This window comes from Hypanus sabinus, chromosome 9 (genome assembly GCF_030144855.1).
Source record: "Hypanus sabinus isolate sHypSab1 chromosome 9, sHypSab1.hap1, whole genome shotgun sequence".
Classification (NCBI taxonomy): Eukaryota; Metazoa; Chordata; class Chondrichthyes; order Myliobatiformes; family Dasyatidae; genus Hypanus; species Hypanus sabinus.
In genome coordinates, this window is record NC_082714.1 from 144,262,219 (window position 1) to 144,285,971 (window position 23,753).

At 40.1% G+C, this 23,753-nt stretch overlaps 1 protein-coding gene across 2 annotated transcripts in view; it reads right to left on the reverse strand.

Moving 5' to 3' along the window:
• Positions 1-21,182, reverse strand: part of LOC132399874 (myosin regulatory light polypeptide 9) — a 33,157-nt gene extending 11,975 nt beyond the window's left edge. For both annotated transcript variants that reach the window (XM_059980738.1, XM_059980737.1), the window contains exon 1: positions 21,052-21,182. The gene's annotated coding sequence lies outside the window, so the exon portion shown is untranslated. The remainder of the gene's footprint in view (positions 1-21,051) is intronic.
• Between the last annotated feature and the right edge of the window lie 2,571 nt (positions 21,183-23,753).

The following is a 23,753-nucleotide window of genomic DNA, read 5'->3' on the forward strand; positions in this document are numbered from 1 at the left end:
ATCTCGTTGTACTTCCCCTTTTCCTAACTTGACACCATTCAGATAGTAATTTGCCTTCCTGTTCTTGCCACCAAAGTGGATAACCTCACATTTATCCACATTAAACTGCATCTGCCCACTCACCCAACATGTCCAAGTCACCCTGCATTCTCATAACATCCTCCTCACATTTCACACTGCCACCCAGCTTTGTGTCATCTGCAAATTTGCTAATGTTACTTTCAATCCTTCCATCTAAATCATTAATGTATGTTGTAAACAGCTGCGGTCCCAGCACCAAGCCTTGCGGTACCCCATTAATCACTGCCTGCCATTCTGAAAGGGACCTGTTAATCACTACTCTGTTTCCTGCCTGCCATGTTTTCTATCCATGTCAGTACCCTACCCCCAATACCATGTGCTCTAATTTTGCCCACTGATCTCCTATGTGGGACCTTATCAAAGGCTTTCTGAAAGTCCAGGAACACTACACCCACTGGCTCTTACATCCTCAAAAAATTCCAGAAGATTAGTCAAGCATGATTTCCCCTTCGTAGATCCACGCTGACTTGGACTGATCCCGTTACTGCTATCCGAATGTGCCACTATTTCATATTTTATAATTGACTCCAGCATCTTCTCCGCCACTGATGGCAGGCTAACTGGTCTATAATTCTCTGTTTTCTCTCTCCCTCCTTTCCTAAAAAGTGGGATAACATTAGCTACTCTCCAATCCACAGGAACTGATCCTGAATCTATAGTACATTGGAAAATGATTACCAATGCGTCCATGACTTCTAGAGCCACCTCCTTAAGTACCCTGGGTTGCAGACAATCAGACCCTGGGGATTTATCATCCTTAGTCCCATCAGTCTGCCCAACACCATTTTCTGCCTAATCTACCCTAGGTCCTCTGGCCACTATTACATCTGGGAGATTGTTTGTGTCTTCTCTAGTGAAGACAGATCCAATGTACTTGTTCAACTTGTCTGCCATTTCCATGTTCTCCATAATAAATTCACCTGCTTCTGTCTTCAAGGGCCCAACTTTAATCTTAACTAATTTTTTCCCTCTTCACATACCTAAAGAAGCTTTTACTATCCTGCTTTATATTCTTCACTAGCTTACCTTCATACCTCATCTTTTCTCCCTGTATTGCCTTTTTAGTTATCTTCTGTTGCTCTTTAAAAGTTTCCCAATCCTCTGGCTTCCCGCTCGAAAAGGGTAAGTATTAACCGTGTGGGAGATTATTAAATTGAAGCAGAACTCGTTATTAGATTATTATTGAGGAATGAGGGAGAGTTAATTGGGAGCAGCTGTTTCTGGGTAAGTCCACTTTTGACATGTGGAGGATGCTTAAGAACCAACTGCACAGAGTACAGGACAGAAATATTCCATTAGGAAGGATGGCAACTTTGGATGTTGAAAAAAGAGGTAAACTTTATCAAGAAGAAAAAGGTTTAGGAAGCTAAAATCAAACAGAGACCTTAAAGATTATATATTAAAAAAACAAGAAGAGAACTCAAGAAGTGAATTAGCAGAACCAGAAGGGGTTATAAAAGGTCCATGGCTGGTAGGATTAAAGAGAATCCCAATACATTCAATAGAAACATCATGAGCAAGAGGTAACTAGGAAGTGTGTAGGACCACTCAAGGATAAAGTGGGAATATTATAATAGGAGGTGAAGGATGTAGCTGAGGTACTAAATGAATACTTTACACCAGTGTATGCCAAGGAGAAGGATGTGGAGAACAGAGAGATTAGCATGGAGCATGCCAATTTGCTAGGGCATTTTGAGATAAAGAAGGAGGTAGAGTTAGGTCACTAAAAGAATGTTAAGGTTCTTAAGTCCCTAGGGCAAGTCATGTTTTTCTAACTTGACTGAGTTTTTTGAGAAGGTGATGCAAGTGATTGATAAAGGTGGGGCTGTGGACTTTGTCTATAAGAACTTGACTAGCATGTGTGACAAGGCCCTCATGGGAAGCTCATCCAAAAAATTAAAATGGATGGGATCCATAATAAGCTGTCCATTTAGATTCAGAATTGTCTTGCCCACACAAGACATAGGGTAGTTGTCAACGGGACCTACAACGGGGCTGGAGGTCTGTAACTAGTGGTGTTCTGCGCAATCTGTACTGGACACCTAAGGTTTATGCTACATATAAATGATCTAGATGAAAATGTCAATGATTGGGTTAGTATGTTTACAGATGTTACAAAAATTGGTGATGTGGTGGATAGTGTAGAACACTGGGAAAGTATACGGAAGGATATAGATCAATTGTGGCTATGGGCTGAAAATGGCAAGTGGAATTTAGGTGCTGCACTTTATGAGATCAGATGTAAAAGTACAGTGTAATGTAATTGGCAAGACTCTTAACAGTGTTATTGTACAGGAGGATCTTGGGATCCAAGTGCATTGCCCCCTGAAAGTGTTAACACAGGTTGATAGGATCATAAAGAAGGCATTGGGCACTTTTGCTTTTATTAGTCAAGGAATTAAGTTCAACAGTCAGGAAGGGATGTTGCAGCTTTATAAATTTCTAGTTAGGCCGCATCTGCAGTATTGCATTCAGTTCTGGTCACCTCATTATAAAAAGGAGGTAGAGGTTTGGAGAGGGTGCAGAGAAGGCTTAACAGGATGTTGCCTTGGTCAAAGGGTTTGTGCTATATGGAGGGTTGGACAATTTAGAGTTGTTTTCTCTGTGAGGGGCGACCTGATAGAGATTTGTTAGATTCTGAGAGGCAGAGATGGAGTAGAAAGCAGGTATCTTTCTCTCAGGGTCAAAATGTCACTCACACGAGGGCCTTCATTTAAGATGAGAGTGGGTAAATTCAAAGGAGATGGGCATGGCAAGTTTTTTTTTACACAGAGTGGCAGGTGCCTGGAATGCTCTGCCAAGGGTGGTGGTGTATTTAACTATGATAGAGACAATTAAGAGGCTCTTAAATAAGCTCTTGCATGCACAGATAATCGAGGGATGTTGGGTAGGCAGTATGAATTAGTTTAGTTTGGCATTTAATTATCTCTGTACAACATCGTGAGCTGTTCCCATGCTGTGCTATCCTTTGTTCTATGTCAAGGACACTGATCAATTCAATACTAAATACAGGGTTTGAGGTTAATGTACACCATGGCAATACTAACAATCTTGGCTCAAATGCTTTACCATTTTATACTTTATGTTTTAAAATGCCAGTAGACCATCCAATGAAGTACCACACTTCGATGTGCTTGGAACTGACCTCCTCATATACATTGTGATCAGTTATCAATCAAGAGGAGCATCTTTGGTTCTTTTTTTTATTTTACTCCAGCTTTGGGTCATTCACCACCAATGTGCACAGAATAAAGATTGAACATGTAGTTGTTCACTGTAGACTGAAGTTGACAAATTTGTCTTCTAATACATCTCAAGTTAGTTTTAGGTGCTACCTAATTTCTATATTCATGTAACTAGAAAAATATACCTGTATGTGCTCTTTAAGAAGACATGAATTTTGGATATAAGCCCACAGTTCTGAAGACTGACTCACTGTGTAGTCCATCTTTATGAGACACAGTTGCACATTTCATTAAGATTAAATTGCTTCAAATGAAATTGCTGAGATTAATTATTGCAGTATTAGTTTCACTGTGATCCTGCTGTAGGTTTCCAATTACAGGGGAACTTGTGAAAGTGTTGCTTCATATCATGAAGAATCAAACATTACTCATCTACCTCTGAGTAAAACTGAAAGAATACAAAACCTTCTTGTTTAATTTTCTTTTATCTTCATCATTTCTGATCCAAAAGTCATTTTAAATACAAAATGCAAAATAAGAATTTATTATCTTATTTAGAAGCTCCCATGCTGAACAAATGGGATTCCAAAAGTTAAATTACTGATGGCTTATTTATCTTGTCAGTTTAAACTGCATCTTTTGCAATAAAAAAACAACTGTGACCTAATAGCAAAGTGACAAAGCCAAAAGATTTGGCAGATGGTGGAAATCTTGTGCAATACACACATGCATGCTGGAGGAAATCAGCAAGTGACACAGTATCTATGAGAAGAATAAATAGTCAACATTTCAGGCCGAGACCCTTCTTTAGGACTGTTTATTCCCCAGGTTCAGGAACAGTTATTATCCTTCAGCCATAAGACTCTTGAACCAGCATGGACAACTTCACTCACTTCAACACTGAACTGATTCAATGGACTTACTTTCAAGGACTCTACACCTCACACTTTACAAGGATGTTGCCTAGTCTGGAGAACCTGAATTACAGGGAAAGATTCAATAGGTTAGGGCTGTATTTTTTAGAATGAAGATATAGAGGAGATTTGATAGAGATATACAAAATTATGAGGAGTATAGATAGCAGGCAGGCTTTTTCTATTGAGGTTGGGTAGGACTACAACTAGAAGTCATGGGTTAAAGGTGAAAGGTGAAAAGTTTAAGGGGAACACGAGGGGAAAGTTCTTTACTCAGAGTGCCATGAAAGTGTGGAGTTAGCTGCCAGCACAAGTGATGCATGCGAGCTTGATTTCAATGTTTAGGAGAAGTTTGGAGAGGTACATAGATAATAGCGGCATGGAGGGCTATGTCGGTCGATGAGAGTAGGCAGTTTTAATGGTTTTGGCATGGACTAGATGTGCTGAAGGGCCTGTTGCTGTGCTGTACTTCTCTATGACTCTGTAACTCATTCTCAATATTATTTATTACTTATTATTATTATTATTATTATTATTATTATTATTATTTTGTATTTGAACAGTTTGTCTTCTTTTGTACATTGGTTGTTTGTCTGTAGTTTTCCCATTAATTCTATTGCATTTTTTTGTATCTACTGTGAATGTACACAAAAAATGAATCTCATGATAGCACATGGTGAGATATATGTACTTTGATTATAAATTTACTGTGAATATTGAATTTTGCATAGATGCTGCCCAGTTTGCTGAGTTCCTCTAGCATCTTGTGGACTGTACATTGCAAATACTGAGCGCATGAATCCTTGGACTAAATTTAGTGTAAGTAGCTCCTGTCACACTGCTTCTTGAGTAACTGTACCACAAAATATGAAATCAGGGATACTATTGACAGTTGATGTCTGGTCTGTCCAGATCTAACGAATCTACTGTAAATGAGGACATCGGAGAAATCCTTAAGCTGACCTCATTCATCTTGGGAATTCATCAAGAGGAAAAGAAAATAGAAATAAGAATCCGGCAGCAGATGTTTGGCCCCTCAACCTTGCAATAAGTACTGTATATATCAGACAAAGATAGAATTGGACTTGGTTTTCATGTTGTTTAACATGGTGACTTTAATTGGCTTGTCTCATTTATGAATATTAACCACCTGCATGATGTACCAAATAATGATTGGTATTCTGGGAATAACAGTTAGTGGACTGGATTTGTCTGTTGGCCTTATATTGTAAGATCAATCATGGTCTTATGACATTATTCCTGCTGTGAACTGTCAACTCAAGGGGTTCCCTGCAGTTTCCAGTTGAAATCCGGATTTGTAGATGCATCAAGGTAGATCACCAGGCACTGGGATGATGTGTGGAGGAGATGTGGTCTGTGCTAGAACACCAACAGCAGGATTCCACATTAGTTTATAGGAGGTAGACTGAGCGAAGCTGAACAGCAGAACAGTCCTGAAACAAGAGAAAATCTGCGGATGCTGGAACTCCAAGCAACGCACACAAAATGCTGTTGGAATTCCGCAGGCCAGGCAGCATCCATGGAAAAAAGTAAACAGTCGATGTTTCGGGCCAAAACCCTTCATCAGGACTCATCTGAATGCTCCTTATATTTCTGTCGCCACATTACAGGAAAGACGTGATTGAAATGGAGAGCGGACAAGGGCAACATTACTAGAAATGCAAATATTTAGCTATCAGTGTAGGCTGAAGTATTTTTTGTTGAAGGAGAAAGTAGATTGAGTGAAAATTTAAGTGTTTTTAAAATTATGAGATTTAAAGTAATTGGTAGAAAGATAAGAAGAAGAAGGAACAAAAGAAGAAAAATGTAATGTAGAGGCCAGCAGCGATCTGGAATTAATTGCCTGAAAAGATGTTGAAGGCATAAACCCTCATCATTTTTATAAGTTATCGTATATGTACCAAAACCTAGTGCTAGCAGGCTAAGTAGATCTTTATTTTTGACCAACATGGATACAATGAGTCTCAGTAGTAAATTTTCTATGATTTTATCATTTAACAATATTGAAAATGGCCAATTACAAACTCCCTCAGATAGGTGCAAAGTCAGTGAATGGTAAAGGAACAACATTGGCTAAATGTCTACCATGTGATAGTAAACAGGGTAAACATGTTTGTACTATGATAACCAGGTTGCAAAAACACATTTTCTGTTTGGATAAAGTTACTGATTTAATATTTTTGACTCTTAATGTCAAATGTAATTTCTTTGTCTAAATATGACCATTAGTAAAAACACACATAGGTTGGTGAAACATTTCAATTTGATTACCATCTTACTCAATCTAAGATTAAAATATCAGAAGGAACATGCCCTCCTGTTGAGGGAAGCAAAGAATTAATTTTGCAACAAAAAATTTAGTCTGAGTGCTTCCCAATATACTGTACTTTTGCTACTGAACGTATATGATCCTGTGACTGATATAATTGAAATAGTTTGAGAACTTCATAAAGTGCAAAGTACCTTCCAGTGTTTTAGAAAATATGACAAATGCAGTGAAGCAACTAGTCCATGGAAATGTCAGACATTAGAGTTAATGGATCACCACTCCCAATGTTCCACTCTTCACTTGTTCTCTATCTCATTACAACTCTGTCAAACACATGGGGTTGATTCAGCTAACAGGGCACCAGAGTTAATTTTAAAAGTTGGAACTAGTTTTAATATCAAAAATGATAGTTGCTTGAGGGAATCACCAGACAACAAAATAGCATTAAAAAGGATCCATAGAAAGAGCAAGGAAATGGAAAGAGATTGGACTCAGTCTACACTTCCCACTGCCTCCGTAAAACATTGAACAAAATCAAACACCTCTCTCACCCTGGATGTTCTCCTGTCCCCCCCCCCCCCACACACACCCCCAACACCACCACTGGGCAGAAGATACGGATGCTTGAAAAAAAACACACCACCAAGGTCATGTTATGGAACTGAATCTTCCATTGTTGCTCTGGGCCAAATTACCTCCATGCCTGTTTCCTTATGACTAAAAAGGCATCCTTTTCTGAAAAGCCTGTTTAAATTCCTTTTCCTGCTCAATTAGATGTTTCTTTTAATTAATCTACACAAGGGAGAATAGAAAACAAAACAAATTGCTGGATGAAAACAGGAGATCAAGCAACATCTGGGGAGGAAACGGGATGGGTTGAGACCCCGCATTGGGATTGAGAGTGTAGAGGGTGAATAGCCAATATAAAGAGGAGAGAGAGGAGGGTGATGCATAGATGTTCACCCTATCTCAGCTCTCTCTCTCTCTCATTGTCTATACCCGCACTTCTTCCTCAATACTTACAGTCCTGATGTAGGATCTCAGCTGAAAAACATCAAATGTCATTTTGCTTTCACAGATACTGCCTGACCCACTGAATTCCTCCAACAGCTGGTTTTGTGTCACAGATTAAATATTATCGAAGTACATACTTGGAACCATATACTAACCTAAGATTCATTTTCTTGTGGGCACTCACATTAAGAAAATGAATCTCAGGGTTGTAATATGGTGCCATAGAAGCATTTTGATGATACATTTACCTTTTAAAATTCCAGCATCTGCGATCTGTTACGCTTCCAGAATAAAAGTAAACATATAAATTCATTTTCCATTAAATACACTCGATGAAACAGAATAACCTCTCATACTGCAACTATTCATTAGATTCTAAAATGGTTTTTAAATAAATGTAAGCAATGCTGATGTTTTGCAGTGAAGAGGAAGAGCTGTAATTTGGAACAACCATTATTCCTAATCTACAAAGTAATCACAAGTAGAACAGAGAATCAGCCTCTACATGAGTATTCTTGAATGTTAATGAAAGCATTTGTAAGGAGTGGCAGGAATTCAGTAGAGATCAAAACTAGCCAAAGTAATCTGTAACAATTTCCCTTGCTTAATTTTTAAACATAGAACATAGAACAGCACAACACAGGAACAACCCCTTTAGCCGCAGATGTTGTGCCAAACTAATTAAACTAGTATTTAAATTCCTAACTGGGCAAATCCCTAGCAGTATGTACAAAATGCTGGAGGAACTCAGCAGGTCATGCAGCATCTATGGACATGAATAAACTTTTGACGTTTTGGGCCTAATCTGCAGAGTTCCTCCTGCATGTTGTTTGTGTGTAGCTTTGGATTTACAGTATCTGCAGAATTTCTCCTGTTTAGACAAATCCCTTCTGCCTACGCAATGCCTATATCCCTCCTCCTTTGCAGATTCATGGACCTATCCAAGCGCCTCTTCAACACCTCCCCTACCTTTCCTGGCTGTGCATTTCAGGTATCTACCACTTCTTGTGAAAAACAACTTGCTATGCACATCTCCTCTGAACTAGCCATCTCTTACCTTAAATGCATGTCTTCTAGTATTAAACATTTTGACCTGGGGAAAAGATACCGGTGTCTATCTATTTCCCTCATAATCTTATAAACTTAGATCTCCCCTCATGACATTTTCTAAATATTCCAAGAATCTGAGCTATCCCTCATCAGAGCCATCAACAGATGTAATTAAATCAATAAATATCATTCTCGCAGAAAATTCAGCAAATTCCCAAGAGGTCATTTCTCATAGATGGTCATTAACCTGAAATATTAACTCTGTTTCTCTCTCCACTGATGCTGTCTGATCTGCTGGGTAGTTTCAGCATTTCTGTTTTATATTTCATATCACAGCTTCTTAAATTTGTTTTTCAACTCTGATGCAAATTGATGGAATGAATGCAAGTTTGGTTTCTATCCACGTAAGACAACCATGCTTGTTAACCAAGTACATACTGAAATCTTCAAAGCTAATAAAACAGCTCCTACCAGATAAACCAGGGGTATGGAGTGTCCAGAGAGGTGAAGAGGCTTGCCATGTTCGTTCTGGGGCAGCTCACTTACCACTGGTCCTCACTGAACACTTAGCTCTGGCTCCAAGTAGCTGTTTGCTTGCCACAGCTACAACATCCCGCTACACCGCTTTAATAGGCAGGCTAAACCAAGTGATGGCAGTCGGCAGGCTTCATACCCGGTAAGATAGAGACACACCTGGCCTAGCATGCTAAATCAGACCTGGTGAACGGGGCAGATGAGATCTATAGCGAGATCCAACAGCCAGGAAGGCAGTACTGTTATACTCCGTGGAGAGCGAAGGGAACGACAGGGCACTGAAGTCATCGTGGTCATCCATAACTGAGGAAGAACCCAGTTTGTGACACGTGTTCGTACCTCTGGATCTGGATTTTTGAGGTCAGGAAAATGGAACTGCCCCAGTGTAACAGCTTTTCCACTTAAAAAACTTTCCTGCACAGATCTCCTGTCATTGTCGGATGTGATGAACAACTACCTCTTCTTAAACCACACTTTATATCCCAAAACATCTACTTATATTTACTTCAGCATCTGTAGGGTCACTTTATTAAACATAGATTAGTCTAGTTTCCCTGCTGTTAGCATTATTTTTCAGCTCTTCATTTTCATCTTACTGATTCATCACCTGTTATTGCTACAAACAACAATTAGGTTCTTAAATACTTCTACACATAATAAATAAGAAGGCCAGGTCTTCTTAAGTGTACCATCCAATAGTTTCTTGTTGAAAAAGGATTATGTTGAATAATAAACACAAGAAATCAACATCCATCACTAAGGACGTCCACCAACCAGGCCATGCCACTGCTGCCATCGGAAAGGAGGTATAGGAGCCTTATGTCCCGCATCTCCACGTTCAGGAACAGTTATTATGTTTCAACCCTCAGACTCCTGAATCAATGTGGATAACTTCACTCACCTCAATACTGAATTGATTCCACAACCAAAGGAATCACTTTCAAGGACTCTACAACTCAAGTTCTCAGTATCTCTCTATCTATCTACTTATCTATCTATTGGCTTATTTGTCTATTTATTATTAATTATGTATTTAGCTGTTTATTTATTTATCTATTTACTTTTTATTTTTGTTTTGTATTTGCACAATTTTCTTCTTTTGCACATTGGTTGCTTGTCGGTCTTTGTTTGTGGATAGTTTTACATTGATTTTTATTATATTTCTTTGTTCTGCTATGAATGTCTCCAAGAAAATGGATCTCAAGGCAGTATGGTGACATATACTTACTTTTAATAGAAACATAGAAAACCTAGAGCACAATACAAGCCCTTCAACCCACAATGCTGTGCCGAACATGTACTTATTTTAGAAATTACCTAGGGTTACCCATAGCCCTCTATTTTTCTAAGCTCCATTTATAGATCCAGGAGCTTCTTAAAAGACCCTATTGTATCCGCCTCCACCACTGTTGCCTGCAGGCCATTCCACACACTCACCACTCTGCGTAAAAAACTTATCCCTGTTATCTCCTCTGTACCTACTTCCAAGCACCTTAAAACTGTGCCCTCTCGTGTTAGCCATTTCAGCCCTGGGATAAAGCCTCTGACGATCAATGCCTCTCATCATCTTATACACCTCTATCAGGTCACCTCTCAAACTCCATTGATCCAAGGAGAAAAGGCCGAGTTCACTCAACCTATTCTCATAAGGCATGCTCCCCAATCCAGGCAACATCCTTGTAAATCTCCTCTGCATCTTTTTTGTAGTTTCCACATCCTTCCTGTAGTGAGGCGACCAGAACTGAGCACAGTACTCCAAAGGGGATCTGACCAGGGTCCTATATAGCTGTGACATTACCTCTTGGCTCTTAAACTGAATGCCACAGTTGATGAAGGCGAATGCACTGTATGCCTTCTTAGCCACAGAGTCTAATTGCATAGCAGCTTTGAGTGCCATATGGTCTTGGACCCCAAGATCCCTCTGATCTTCCACACTGCCAAGAGTCTTACCATTTATACTATATTCTGCCATCATATTTGACCTATAAAAATGAACCACTTCATCATTTGCCACTTCTCAGCCCAGTTTTGCATCCTATCGATGTCCCACTGTAACCTCTGATAGCCCTCCACACTATCCATAACACCCCCAACCTTTGTGTCATCAGCAAATTTACTAACCCATCCCTCCACTTCCTCATCCAGATCATTTATAAAAATCATGAAGAGAAGGGGGCACAGAAAAGATCCCTGAGGCACCAAACTCCACGCAGAACATGATCCGTCTACAATCACACTTTACCTTCTGTGGGCAAGCTAGTTCTGGATCCACAAAACAATGTCCCCTTAGATCTCATGCCTCCTTACTTTCTCAATAAACCTTGCATGAGTAGGTGTAGTGTATATGCCTTGCTGAAAGCCATATACACTACACCTACTGCTCTACCTTCATCAATACGTTTAGCCACATCCTCAAAAAATTAAATCAGGCTGTCTTTAACAAAGCCATGCTGACTATTCCTAATCATATTATGCCTCTCCAAATATTCATAAATCCTGCCTCTCAGGATCTTCTCCCTCAACTTAACAACCACTGAAATAAGACTCACTGGTCTATAATATCCTGGGCTTACAGACCGCTGTAAGTCACCTCTACAATCACCAAGGTCCTTTTCTGTGGTGAATACTGAAACAAAGTATTTATTGAGTACCTCTGCTACCTTTTCCAGTTCCATACACACTTTCCCACTGTCACACTTGATTGGTCCTTTCCTCTCATGACTTATCCTCTTGCTCTTCACATACTTGTAGCCTTATGATTTTCTAGATCTCTATCATTACGTAGTTTTTTCATAAACTTTTCTTTTCATCTTGACTAGACTTTCAACTGCCTTTGTACACCACAGTTCCTGTACCCTACCATCCTTTCCTTGTCTCATTGGAACATATCTGTGCTGAACGCCGTGCAAATATCCCCTGAACGTTTGCCACATTTTTGCCGTACGTTTCCCTGAGAACATCTGTTCCCAATTTATGATTCCAAGTTCCTACATGAGAGCTTCATATTTCCCCTTACTCCAATTAAAAGCTTTTCTAACTTGTCTGTTCCTATCCCTCTCAATGCTGTGGTAAAGGAGATAGAATTATGATCACTATCTCCAAAATACTCTCCCACTGAGAGACCTGACACCTGACCAGGTTCATTTCCCAATACCAGATTAAGTACAGCCTTTCTTCTTGTAGGCTTATCTACATACTGTGTCAGGAAACCTTCCTGAACACACCTAACAAATTCCACCCCATCTAAACCCCTTTCTCTAGGGAGATTCCAATCAATATTTGGGTAATTGAAATAGCCCACCACTACAACCCTGTTATTACTGCATCATTCCAGAACCTGTCTCCCTATCTGCTCCTCAATGTCCCTGTTACTATTGGGTGGTCTATAAAAAACACTCAGTGGAGTTATTGACCCCTTCCTGTTTCTAACTTCCATCCACAGAGTCTCAGTAGACAATCCTTCCATGACTTTCTCCTTTTCTTCAGCCATGACACTATCTCTGATCAGCAGTGCCATGCCCCCACCTCTTTTGCCCCCCACCCTGTCCTTTCTGAAACATCTAAAGCCTGGCACTCTAAGTAGCCATTCCTGCCCCTGAGCCATCCAAAACTGTGTAATGGCCACAATGTCATAGCTCCAAGTACTGATCCACGTTCTAAGCTTATCCGCTTTGTTCATGATGCTCCTTGCATTAAAACAGAGACATCTCAAACCATCAGTCTGAGTGTATCCCTTCTCGATCACTTACCTATCCTCCCTCTTACACTGCATACAAGCTTTCTCTATTTGTGAGCCAACCACCCCTTCCTCTGTCTCATCAGTTCGGTTCCCACCCCTCAGCAATTCTAGTTTAAACTCTCCACAATAGCCTTAGCAAACCTCCCTGCCAGGATATTGGTCCCCCTCAGATTCAAGTGCAACCCATCTTTTCTGTACAGGTCACACCTGCTCCAAAAGAGGTCCCAATGATCCAGAAATCTGAATCCCTGCCCCCTGCTCCAATCTCTCAGCCACGCATTTATCCTCCACCTCGCTCTATTCCGAAACTCACTGTCATGTGGCACAGGCAGTAATCCTGAGATTACTACCTTTGAGGTCCTGCATCTCAGCTTCTTTCCTAACTCCCTGTAGTCTGTTTTCAGGACCTCTTCCCTTTACCTACCTATGTCATTGGTACCAATAGGTACCACAACCTCTGGCTCTTCCCACTTCAGGATATCATGGTCACGATCAGAAACATCTTGGACCCTGGCACCTGGGAGGCAAACTACCATCCACATTTCTTTCCTGCGTCCACAGAGTCACCTGTCTGATCCCCTAACTATAGAGTCCCCTATCACTGCTGCCTTCCTCTTCCTTTCCCTACCCTTCTGAGCCACAGGGCCAGACTCTGTGTCAGAGGCACGGCCACTGTTGCTTCCCCCAAGTAGGTCCTGCCCCCAACAGTTCTCAAACAGGAGTACTTATTGTTAAGGGGGCAGCCACTGGGGTACTCTCTAGTATCGGATTTTTGCATGACTATTACCCACTTATCTGTCTCCTGAGGCCCCGTTGTGATTATTTGCCTATGGCTCCTCTCTATCACCTCCTCATTTTACCTGACCAGACGAAGGTCATCAAGCTGCATCTCCAGTTCCCTAACCCAGTCCCTAAGGAGCTGCAGCTCGACGCACCTGACACATCTGGGAGGCTGGGAGTCTCCTGGACGTCCCACATCAGACACCCAGTACAGAACACTGGTTCCACAGATATACTTCCTATTTCTATTCGTCATAAGTAACTTACCTCGCATTGACTTGTTATTGCCGAAGCCTTGTTGAGCCAAAGCCCTCCTACTCTGATACCCTCTACTCCCCCAATGTCTGTTCTATAAAGCTGTCTTCCATTTAAATCCTTCCCGCTGGTCTGACTTGCTGATGTCCTCATGCTTGTGCAGTTGTGCCTCGATCTTCTAAACTTTTAAAGTAAGTTTGCTTTGAGTTTTGAAATTATAAGCATCCCATATATCAAGATGTCAAGCATTAGATATTAGAAAATGGACAAATTCATTCATTTTTATCAACTTCACTTGTTTGGCACAAGAGACTGCTGTTGCTAGAAAATGAAACAAAAGCAAGCCGCTGGAAGAACTCCACAGGTCGGGCAGCATCTGTGGAGGGAAAGGGTTGGTCTATATTTTGGGTCAAAACCCTGTATCAGGACAGCAGATGTAACATTTTATTTTTATGTCGCTTATAACTGTGCTTAACCTACATCAGTATATGACGATCTCAAAAAAAAAAGCAAGTTCAGGCGTGACTAAAATCCATTTTGGTAAAGGGATTACTCATTCCGTTCTTGCACCAAATTTTCCCTGTGCTCAAGACTCTGGAAGAGAGCTCCTCTTCTGCCGTTATACCTCAGCCATTTTTCGTAAATGTATCTTGGCAGTAATAGCAACACATTTGAGCAAACTGAAGAGGGCATTGCCAAAGATGAATCTATCCACACCTCCAGCACTTATCCGTGGATGGTCATTTCACATCATCAGATAAAGTCCCTTCCACTGAATCAATAGTTGCTTTTGCCATCTTGTTAGAGATTAAATAACTTAGGGACTATCAAGGTTTATGTTGCTATGTGGATAAGGCTGCTGAGGCAAAAAACAACTAAATATTATTATTTTAAACCATTGGAGCCAGAAAACACTATAAACACAAGAGATTCTGCAGATGCTGGGAATCTGTAGTAATACACGCATGTCCTGATGAAGCGGCCTGACCCGAAATGCATCTCTTCATTCCTTTCCATAGATGCTGCCTGACCTGTAGAGTTCCTCCAGCAGTTTCTCGGTGTGTTACATTAGCAGGAAGGCACAGTAGTGTAGTAGTTATCACAACACTTTACCATACTACGACCTGTGACTTCCCTTCGCGCATATAAAGAATTCGGACTTTCTCCCTGTGACTGTGTGGGTTTCCTCCGGGTGCTCCAGTTTCCTCCCACAGTTCAAAGACACTCCAGTTGGAAGATTGCTTTTGTAAATTGTCCAGTGATTAGGCTAGGATTAAATCAAGGATTCACTGTGTGGTGTGGTTCGAGAGCCGGGAAGGGCCTATTCCACACGGTATTTCAGTAAATAAGCTTAAATAAATCAACAGTCCACCTTTTTTTCATATGCCTTTTTAACACTTTAACTGAGTTGTTCTTGAAAGAGGCCAGTCATGAATTATGGACGGTTCATACTTCCACTGATCCAGGTGGCTGAGAATAGTTAACACTGCATTCCTAAAGCTAGAATAGTGGCTTCTTATCATGAGAACACTGGAAATTGCTTTTTATAACTTCCTCAGTTAGAATAAGTGTTTTTAAAAAATTACTTAATACAAATGATCTAGTATGTATTATCTCCAGAACCATTAATGTCCTGACGTGATTTAAAAGACTGTTTGGAGATTCAACAATCTTCATATTACAATATTAAAGATAACAAGAAGCATCAAATGCGAAATAGATAATTATAGATAGTCATCTCACGTGATCAGAAAATGTATTAGCAAGTATTATCTTGTCAATTTTATATTACTCTAAGAAATCTCAGTGATGTATAAACAACAACAATCATTTTCCCTTTTAACCATGTAATTGTCAAAAACAGTAGAGATGGCTGTCCATTTGATGTGAGTGAATGCAAAAAGGTAAGGATTTAAATTGGAGCCAAGTCTAGACTTGGTCTCCTTACAACCTAGTGAACATGGGGGCCATGAGTGAATGAGCATAAATGAAGGTTATAGCAGAAAACTGAGCTTTTGTCATCCAATACTCAACTAGATGAAACCTTGGCACATTGAGAAAGGTAACAGCTCAGATACAGCGGAAATGTCGAGTGAGTTGTTGAAGAAGTAGAGCTGCTTGTCATCAGTGACGGTGTTGAACTTGACATATTGTCTTCAATCACTGTGGAGTTGCATATATATGATGTGTAATGGCAGATAATTTGGGGACAAGAATGATGCATGGATTTGGTGATGGCATGTATAACAGTTCCTATCTTTCAATGAAGTTCTTCATTGGCTTCAAGGTGTTTTAGGACATGCTGAAAGAAATGCATAAGGAACCATGCAAGTGCCATCTCGACTTCAACAGTATATCCATTGTCAGCCATGTGACAGTTTGCAACTGTGTGGTGCTGTTGATCGTTGCCATAGGTTTTTGGTTCTTTATCCTATTGTTGCCACAACCCCTAACTTCTCACATCATTCACAACAGCAAAGCTCACAGTTTTGTTCATGCGTGCTTACTCTAATTTTCACCCATTTCATTCTAGGCCAGGCATGGGCAAACTAAGGCCCGCGGGCCATATGTGGCCCGTTAAGCTTTTTAATCCAGTCCGCAGAACTTGATGAAATTATATTAATAAACCTTGTTAACATTTTTTCCCCGCAATTCTGGCATTTTCCCAATAGATGACACACTCTATATACATTTGCGGCGACCCATTTCCTGGCACATCTGAACCGGCTCACAATTAGCCAGCGTTCCAGCTAAGGGAGATAGCCTGCGGGGATTTGCGAGCACAGAGCTTTGGAGCCTCTGCGTCACGGGGGGGGGGGCAGGTTGAGGGAGGCTTAAAAGTGAGGCTGGGGATTTCGAAGAAAGTTTTTTTCTTCGACTGCAGTTACCGACTCCATGTCGTAATTTTAGCGCTGCATGTAGCACACCGCTACACATTGACCTTTGTTGAGGTGCAGCGTATTACTCCACATTTGAGCTTTACTCTTTGTTCGGCTCGACCTATTTGTGTGAACAGACGTTCAGCGTCATGAACATCAACAAAGCCAGCCACAGATCCAAGTTAACTGACCAACACCTCAGATCCATCCTGAGAATCGCCACAACAAAACTAAATCCAGACTTTGATGCACTGGCTAAAAAGGGAGACAAACGACACTGTTACAACTGAAATTAAAAATAAGTTTCTTCGTTGTGTTATGTAAAAAATGCATTTGAAAATATTTTTTTCAATAAGCCTTACATGTTACATGTCATTTCTGTTAAGTGATGGACATGAGTAGTGCACAGGTGCACGTACGTTCTCAAAATAAAAAATGCGCTCCAGATCAAATAACGTGCTCCGCATACTGGCGCGCTGTCACTGTTCTGTCCTTGTGCTGGTCGTTGTTGAGTTTTGGCACAGGGGACAATTGAATAAGAAGGAGCAGGACAAGTAGACCTGCATCTCCTACCGTTTTTGAAATAAAGACAGTCAGGAGGAGAGTGATGATGGTAATATCTTGAAGGATAACAGAATTTTCAGTGCTTTAAAATAATAACTGTTACTATTAAAAAAGCTGTATTTTATTCATTTAATTTTCAGTGTTTTAAAAGTCATTTCAATAAATAGCTAAATACCATGGGACTTCAAAGACAGATATTTTGTTGTAATGCATTTGTTCATTTTCAATTGAAGTTAAAGCACATGTTTTCTACATATCCTAGGATATTTTATTTTCTCTTATGAGGTGTATTACCAAAATACTCTGTCCATCTGCTCCTGGTCCGGCCCCCCTGTCAAATTTTAGAACCCTTTCTGGCCCACAAGTCAAAAAGTTTGCCCACCCCTGTTCTAGGCTGTACTCCTTCCCCTCCCCCGAACTTCTTATTCTGGCTTCTTCTCCCTTTCTTTCCAGTCCCGAGGAAGGATCTCAGCCTGAAAAGTCATTAATTTTCATAGATGCTCCCTGACCCGCTGAGTTCCTCCAGCATTTTGTGTGTGTTGCTCTGGATTTCCAGCAACTGCAGAACCTCTTGTATTTATGCTTACTCTAATTTTCCCGTGTTTGGCTTCAGATTACCTGCACCCCCACCCCAGCGCTCCAGAAGTATCAATGAATTCAAATCTCTTTTAGTTACATTCTTTTCTACATCAAAAAAATTAACCTGCTCTTCACCTTGGTATTAGGATGCAAACACATGTCGTATTCAATGCTCACAGGAAAACCTGGAGCCTCTAAGCTGGCAAGACAGAAAAAGAAATATGTTAACATTCCAGTTTGAAAATCCTTCAATCAGAACTCGAAAAGAGAGTAAACAGATTAGAACTAAGTTGGAATGAAGAGTGTGTGCGGCATTGGGTAGGTCAAGTTGTGATTAGGCTGCTGTTCGTATAGAACCTTCCATCAAATGGATCAACAGGGTAGTTAGGTGGTGATAATACAATCAAAGAAGTATAATGATTTGTAAATAATGGGATGTGGTACCAATAATTGAGAGAGGAAAACTGAGCTGATGTTTCAGGTGGATAATTTATAGTGGAATTAGCTCATCCTGATACAGATGGAGAAAGTGAATTATCTGAAGCTGGAGTCCAGAAGGCTGCAATGTGCCTAAATGGAAGATGAGTTGCTGGGCTTCTGACAACAGAGACATGCAAGTGAGAGCCAGAGTGAGTTGGAATGGGATTATTACTCTCTCCCCACCATTTAAACCCTTTTAATTGTGTGGTGAGCTACATATACCTGTCTGGACATGTCCCCCCTGCTGACTGCTCCTGTGGCTACTCCCACGGACCCCGGTATAAAGGCGATTGGAGACACAGCCCCGGCCTCAGTCTCCAGGATGTAGTGTGGTCGTCAATTGCTGCTTGTTCTTTCTTCCAGCCAATAAAAGCTTATATCTCGCCTCACGTCTCAGAGAGTTATTGATGGTGCATCGAATTGCACTTACACTCTTTATCCCCTCAGAGAACCTTACTTCACCCTTTCACAGATATTTTGTTCGTTCTATTCAACCCTCCCCAACCTTTTCTTTGCAAAATCAAAACTAACCTGTTTTCTCCCTTTTCCAGTTTTGATGAAGGGTCTTTGACCAGAAACATTAATTCTGGTTTTCTTTCCACAGATGTTTCCTGACCTGCTGAATGTTTTTAACAATTTATGCTTTGTATTTCATTTTTTAAAAAATCAGACTTGCATAATCTGCTGTTTTTAATGATTTTCAAAAGATTTTTATACTCATGTTCAAATACCACCAATGACTCTTTACAAATTTCTACAGATGTAATGTAGAGAGCATTCAAACTGTTGCATCGCCATCTGGTATGGAGAGGCCACTGCACAGGATTGGAAAAAGCTGCAGGAAGTTAAAAACTCGACCAATTCCATCATGGATACTGGCCTCCCCAGCATCGAGGACATCTTAAGGAGTAATGCCTCGAAAAGGCAGCATCCTTCTTTAAGGACCCCCATCACCCAGGACATGCCCTCTTCTCATTGCTACCATCAGGGAGGAGGTACATGAGCCAGAAGACACACTCATCACTTCAGGAACAGCTATTTCCCCTCCACCACCAGATGTCTGAATAGACAATATCTCCCTATTTTTTGCTCTCTTTTTGCAGGACATTTAATTTTCTCATTGTAAATTATAGTTTTTCTATTATTATTATGTATTGCAAAGTACTGCTACCATAAGATAACAATTTTTATGACATATGCCAGTGATATTAAATCTACTTCTGATATATTTCTCCCCTAACCTTCCTCTTGTTTCTGCAAGCCTGTCCATGCAGGAAGGCATTGAGTTTCTCATGTCTTTACAGCAGGAGTACATCCAGTTGAGTACAAACATCAGAAGGAACACACTTCACAAAACAGCCCATTAAACCATCAGTCAAGTAACACCTGCCCCAGCTGTAGTGTTGTCTGTGCATCCGATATAGGACTCATTGGTTATCTCACAAGCAAGTCAGACTTGTCTGAAGGAAAAGACATATGCGATAACGCCTCCTCTTCCCGTGGGATCGCTTGCTGTTTTAGGCTACAAGATTTGTATTTCACTTTCTGTACCCCACCTCCTCTTCAACTTCATCTAATACTGCAAGATAAAATACAAATTTTGAACAAAGTTTTGGTCATTTCTTCATGACTATTTTTTATTTAGCTTTTGCCTGCAACATTTGTGAAAACCTGGAGTCAACTTTTTGTATTGGAAGTACTACGTAAATTTTACTTTTTGATGTTCAAAAACTTAATTCAAAACTTAATTCCTCCTACTGTATATTCAAAACTTAATTCCTCCTACTGTATATTGTTAAATCATTACTCTCATCTTAACGTTTGTTGAGATACCTAAGCAGGAATAGTCTTTTTCCAGTTAAGATTAAACAAAGATTTTACCCATTTTGGGTAACTTTTAAACTTCATTCCCCCCCCCCCCCCCCTGCAGATTGTCTTGGAGCATATTTTCAAAAATTCACAGGGCACTCAATATGTTAATCTCTGCAATTTTCTGCTGTTTGGAAGCTCAGGAATGCAAACAAGAATCTCTAGTTTAAACTGAATGCCAGACTGAGTACTTCTAGATAATGTTGCGGCATCCATTGTTGGATTTACTGACTTTTCTACCCAGTAGAATGCCGCGATCATTTATTACACAGAACACACTTATAGGATCACATTCCAATGTTTCCTATCTGTTAAACATTAACATCTGACAAGTTAAAAGCAATTAATACCCGTTATATTTTGTTCCTCACCTGTAGCCTTCAACTGGGGGAAAAATAGAGAATTGTGTTTCTGGCAATAATTTACAATATGATCAAATATGTTAACAATTTTGCCATTAAAACTTCCTGCTATATTTAGGATGTCAACATATAATAAGCGAGGGAAATCTTTGATATCAGCTACTTACAAAGTAAAAAATTGATGTTCTGAATAAATATGCAACTTACACGACTAACCCATGAAAACTGTGAAGTTCTTCAAACTTTTTAATCTTTTGTATGGTTAGATTTTGAGGCAAAATGATAATAAGATTTGAATCCTTACTTCTGTATCTCTTCATAAGTCTGAAAGTTGTCCTGCAAAAGTTAACTTCTACCAAAGATACATCTTTTTGTTAGACTGACACAGGAAAGCTGTGAAGTTAAACATTCTCTGCAACTCCCAATAATGACAAGTAAGTTCTAACTGTAGAAACAATATATGTTCAAACTCTTACCTGTGGTCAAAAATTACGAGGTATATTAAATTTTCTTCAAGGCTAAGGTTAACAGAGCTATGCCAGTTAGTATTTGCTCTGCTTAAGCTGATGTACTAGTCATGTGCTCACATCGTCCAATGTCTAGTGACAACTGCTTAAGATCCCTCCCCTCCCATTCCAGACATTTGTCCATACAAGGCAATAAAATGCTGACTGGATTGCTGCCAAATAGCTTGTTGTACAATGGATTTTGGCATATTAGTCCAAGGAAATCCACATAAACAGATAAGATGCCTTATATAGTTGAAAATACCTAGTGTAGCCAAACTAATACTTGTAATGCAGAAATATATAACAGTACTTATATTCTGCTGACTGATAAAATACCATGTGTCTATTTGCTTTATAAGGATATGGTATAATTATGTTAGCTTTATTAATATTTGCTTGTCTGCTATTAAAGCTCTGGACAGAACTTATTGAAATTACTCTATTTTGGTAACTATTTTTCATTTCATTTTATCAGCAAAAAACAATTGAATCCGGAGTTTTTGTTTTACCAACGACATAAGCCAGCAAACAAGTCCGAAGTTGTTTCAGTGCAGACGATAGGGTTTCAACCTGAAACGTCAACTACCCATTTCCATCTACAGATGCCGCCCAACTTGCTGTTTTTCTCCAGCAGATCATTCTTTGCTCCAGATTTCAGCATTTGCTGTCTCTAGTGCCTCCAGTTTAAAATTATTAATTGGTATTATATTATTGTAAGATTTGACTTGTCACCACAATCCAAGAATAAATAGGACATCTAAGCAACAATAAGTTATGATAGATGGTGGGCAACCGTCTACTGACACTGAACGTCGTTTTAAATGGAGCTGAGGCCTCAAATTGTTTCGCAACATGCACATCCATCAAGAACAGTAAGTTTCCAGTATAGACGTTTCAGCAGAAATGAAACTCCAGTCCCAGTGGGGAGGGTTCTGGGTCCTTCCCTTCGATTTTATACATCTGAACAATCTTTGTCAACAGAATAAAATATGGTAGAAAAAATACAATTTAGTACAGAAATAAAGGAGATTCTGATATGACCTGACCCAAGCTGATAGAACATAGAACTGTGCAGCAGGAGTATGCTCTGCAGTCCAGGATGTTTTGTCAAATAATTAAATACCTAACTAAACACCCTTTTGCCTACGTAATGCCCATTTCTCTCTATTCTCTGCATATTCATGTGCCTTTCTAAAAGCCTTTTAAGTGTCTCTATCATACTTGCCTACACTAGCACCCCTGGCAGCACATTCCAGGCATTCACACACTGTAAAAAAAACTTGCTTGCACACCTCCCATGAACTTACACTCTCTCAGTTTAAATGCACGTTTTAAACATTTTGGCCCTGGGAAAAGTATTCAATCTCTCAACTGTTCAAAACCACCTCAATGGGATTTGGAAGTAGTTAATGACTGCTGACATAGTTAATGAATTCACATCAGGTCAGTAAATTAAGGAAAGTCAAGAACAACAACACACAAAGAATTATGTATTTCCAGTTTTCTGTTTGTTGAAACTTGTGCACAAAGTGACTGTGATGTATCAGAGTTACAGCAATGCAACATGCACAAAATGCTAGAGGAACTCAGCAGGCCAGGCAGCATCTATGGAAAAAAGTACAGTCAACATTTTGGGCAGAAAGGTTTTCCAGTTTCTGCAGATTTTCTCTTGTTTATGGTTTTGTTCCAACAATGACTACCTTTAGGAAATAATTTATTGGCTGTAATGTGGATTAGAATGTCTGAAAGGGATACATAAGGCACCACATATCTCCATCTTTTGTTCAAATTTAAACTTCAGTTAAGAAACTGAGTTTATCATCTTTTTCTTCGATGGTGGGACAAAGACATCCAGAATCCAGACTTCAGCTCCATGCTCTAAAGGCCAGCAATATAGCTATGGGATGAAGGACAACCAGTGTCCAGATCTCTGCTTTGTGCTCAAAAGCCAGTTATGTGGCCTTGTTTGGGCTGATCCAGGTAAGTGCACGACTCTGTAAGCAGAAGGCACGAGCAGGCATGACAGCTGGTCAGCTGGCACATCAGAGTTTGAGTCATGGTTTATCGTCACTTGCGAGTCCAGGGCTTGATACCGAAGATCAAAACCCGAAGGTTGATCAGAAGTCCAGAAGCTAAGTTCGATGGCAGAAGCCTGGAGACCTGGAACCCTGGAGACTTATCCTGCAGCAGGAGGACTTTCTGGTGTATATGGGTGGGAGGCAGGGTGGAATTGAGAAAAGGTGACTATTTTATTGCTTGATGTGTTCTGTGTTGTTGTACTGAACATTGTGGGCAGTCTGAATGTGTGGCGACGCTTTTGGGCTGCCCCCAGCACATGGTGTGTTGGTTGTTAACACAAACAATACATTTCACCGTATGTTTCATGTACAAGTAATAACTAAATGTGGCTCAGAGGCTGATTTGCTCTCAGTCCCAATCTGTGGGTTCTAGGACTAATGATAGAATCTTTACAGGACCCATCAATTCCCTACAGATTAGATGGAGGTAACTGACAGGATGGCCAGAAAGATAACTTGTTAGGTGGCACATTTCTTCTGCCACTTATGCTGGAATTGCGTGTACATCCTGAGCATAGTCTCCAAGTTCTCTGTGCTATCCTAAAGACTGCTCCACTTTCAGAGATTATGAGACAGGGATTCCAGGAGTCA